Source organism: Lycium barbarum, chromosome 3, assembly GCF_019175385.1.
Source record: "Lycium barbarum isolate Lr01 chromosome 3, ASM1917538v2, whole genome shotgun sequence".
In the NCBI taxonomy this organism is placed as follows: Eukaryota; Viridiplantae; Streptophyta; class Magnoliopsida; order Solanales; family Solanaceae; genus Lycium; species Lycium barbarum.
Genome location: NC_083339.1, coordinates 41133484 through 41137472, shown reverse-complemented (window position 1 = coordinate 41137472; position 3989 = coordinate 41133484).

Sequence of the window (3989 nt, the reverse complement as noted above, 5' to 3'; positions counted from 1 at the left end):
GCCGAATTTATCATACAGCGCACGAATCAAAACCGGCCCGGGAACCGGCGAACGAAGTCATAATATGGCACGAGCGGAGTCGTGAGCAAACAAATGCAAATCGTCGTTCAAAATAGTGTTTCAGAACAAGGTAAATTCATAATTCATGTCGCATTACAAAATAGTCGAATACTTAGTCGACATAAAATTTCATTTCACAAAACGTTTCCAAAATGGTCCATATAATTCAAACCATAGGTTAGCGTATCGAATTGTCCAAACCTACCCCGTAGGAAGATGTTCCAAGGATCCGAAGTAGTATTTACAACTTTATTATCAAAGATGGCCCGAAGGGCAAATCGGGCATTTTGGGGTCGCGGACCCACCTCGAGTCGAAATGAGGTGGCGAACATATTTTTATGAGCAGTTATATGCCAAGGGTCATACATAATCATTCCCAGGTTACCCGACCACATTTCGATAGGTTTCGGACGAATAATGGCATTCTAGCCAAAAGGGAGCCTTTAGGCTTCAATCGAATTGAATGAATAGTAACTTTCCTGTGGATCGGGTTTCGAGGAGCAGAAATGCTCCGGAAGGTCTCATATTCAACTAACACACTAAGATATGCCAAATAAAGAATTGGGAAGCTTTACATACCTCACAAACGTCGTAAGCTCTTCCAAATGTCTCGTCCCGTTTCGTCAAAAATCTGCAAATGGTCAAAGTTACCAAATGAGATCCTTAGGCTTTGAAATGCCTTTAACGCCATAATTGCCTACCGAAATTTCGGCAGCATTTCCCCTATAAATCTAACATCCCCGAGGCGTAGCTCGGCTCCAATTAACCAGCTACAACAGCCCACACATCAACAACCAAAACAAACAACAATAACACCATTCTAGTTTCAAAGTTTGACATGATTCCTTAAGTTGGCGACTTTTCATTCAAACTTTCACAACTCCAATTCTACATAATTGTATGTATTCCCACATTAAAACTTATACAATCACATTCTAATTACAAACCATGCCATACACGAAATTGCATAAAAAAAAATCCATTATTTCCCAAATTCTTCAAAACATCTAAAATGCACTACGAACATTCTAACTCACGCCGTTCCATTCCGAATTCATCAACATCGATATAGATTCATATCTAAAGTCTATAACACCCAAGATATACATTGATATACATAAAGATACCAAGGATATACACTTTCCGATAACATCCAAATTCGTTTTCCACCGCCAATTTAATTCAACAATCAATCATTTACGATATAAGGATCACAACAACACATTAGACCAACTTAACCAAGATCAATTCACACCAATTTTTCCTTCTATGGCTCTCGGCCAAACCCACTACAAACACACACCCACGACTTCTTATTTACGTTAAAATTACGGGATCTCCATCTACTTCTAATGCTTAACACATTCACATCAATTCTATAACATAAAAGGGTAAGAATTCTCACCTTTTCTTGAAACCCCGACTTGTCAAAAACGTCGTCCCCGTGCCAAACAAATTATACCACGTCGGAGAGCGTCTTGAGTACTTCACAAATATGTAGAAACCAAGATTTTTGGATCACACACAAGCTTGGAATTTTTTTCCTTTCTCTCCCTCTTACTCACGGCCGAACCCTCTCTCTCTTTGTGCTCTTGAAATGTTTGTTGATTTATGATAAATTCCAAGTGTAACATAGATATATATCCTTTAAGTGTCATGTGCTATGCACATGACACCAACATAATGGGTTGGGCCAAGCTAAGGCCGGCCCCTCTCTTTCCTTTGGGCTTCCAATTAATTTTTTTTTTGTTTCTTGGCCCAATGCTTAAAAAGTCCCGTTTTGTAATTCCCGAAACTAATTTCCGAAATTCCAAATTTACCCTCGGCCTTCCCCGAGGTCTTAGCATAAAAGATTCCATAACCCACATAGTCATATTCTCACAAATTAATTTATATCCTTCTAACACCCTAGTCATAATTATTTCTCGATTTCCAATTGTACGAAAACACGGGGCCTAACATTCTCCCCCCCTTAAGAACATTCGTCCCCGAATGTTAAACAAATCTTATGAAGGCTCACAAGCATAACGGGAAAACCATTTTTATATAAATAACACACATGGTCCGTCCGTTCATTGGTACAACAAATACAAAAGTCTAGATTACAGGAGGCGTAGGGAATAAATGGGGGAATCTCTTCTTCATCTCATCCTCCGCCTCCCAAGTCATCTCTTCCCGGTTGTTATTTCGCCATAGAACCTTAACCGAAGGCACTTCCTTAGTGCGCAATCTCCTCACCTGACGATCCAGAATAGATACCGGCTGCTCGTCATAAGATAACTGCTCCGTCACCTGGAGATCATCTACTGGGAATATCCTGGAAGGGTCACCAATACATTTCCGCAACATAGACACATGAAACACCGGGTGCACGGACTCCAAATCGGATGGCAAGTCTAGCTCGTAGGCGACTGCGCCTATCCTCCGAACAATCTGGTATGGCCCGATGTACCGCGGACTCAGCTTGCCCTTCCTGCCAAATCTCATAACGCCCTTCATAGGCGACACCTTCAGGAATACCCAGTCACCAACCTGAAACTCCAACGGTCGACGCCGTTTATCAGCATAAGCTTTCTGTCGACTCTGAGCGGCTAACAGTCGATCCCGAATAAGCTTTACCTTATCTACAGCCTCCTGGATCACATCTGGCCCAATCAACTTGGTCTCGCCCACGTCAAACCAGCCAGTAGGAGATCTGCACCTCCTGCCATAAAGGGCCTCATACGGGGCCATCTGAATGCTGGAGTGATAACTGTTATTGTAGGCAAACTCTATAAGCGGCAAATGATCATCCCAGCTGCCCCTGAAGTCAATAACGCAGGCCCGTAACATATCCTCGAGCGTCTGAATAGTGCGCTCGGCTTGCCCGTCGGTCTGAGGATGGAAAGCTGTACTGAGGGTCACCTGGGTCCCTAATCCCTCCTGAAATGACCTCCAGAAATTAGCTGTGAACTGAGCACCTCGGTCGGTAATAATAGATACAGGGACCCCGTGAAGTCTGACTATCTCTCTGATATATAATCTGGCATAGTCCTCAGCCGAATATGTAGTCCGGACCGGAAGGAAATGGGCTGATTTCGTCAGCCTGTCCACAATAACCCAAATGAAGTCATACCTGCGTAGAGTACGCGGCAACCCAACAATGAAGTCCATATTAATCATCTCCCATTTCCAGGCTGGAATCTCCATCTCCTGTAGCAACCCACCGGGCTTCTGATGTTCAACCTTGACTTGCTGACAGTTCGGGCATTGACTAACAAATTCAGCAATGTCTTTCTTCATGCCGTCCCACCAATACAAACACCGAAGATCCCGATACATCTTAGTGGAACCAGGATGAACAGAATACCGGGCACAATGTGCCTCGCCCATAATCTGCCGTCGTAAGCCCGCAACGTCCGGTACACAGAATCTGCCGTCGTACAATAGTACCCCTTCAGGCGAGATCTCAAACTGGGTCTTTGTCCTATTAAGGGCCGCATCTCGGTACTGAATCAAAAGAGGATCCTCAAACTGGCGCTGCTTTACCTCCTGAATAATAGATGACTCAGCAACTGGACGAACAGAAATCCCAGAATCTCCAGAATCCACCAAACGAACTCCGAGGCTGGCCAGCTGATGAATATCACGAACCAAATCTCTCTTATCAGGTGGAACATCAGCCAGACTGCCCACGGACTTGCGGCTAAGCGCATCAGCTACCACGTTGGCTTTCCCCGGATGGTACAAAATATCAACGTCGTAGTCCTTTAGTAACTCAAGCCATCTCCGCTGCCGCAAATTTAGTTCCTTCTGTCTGAAAATATACTGGAGACTTTTATGGTCCGTATAGATATCAACATGGACCCCATATATATAATGCCGCCAAATCTTCAGAGCATGAATCACCGCGGCCAACTCAAGATCATGAGTGGGATAGTTTTTCTCGT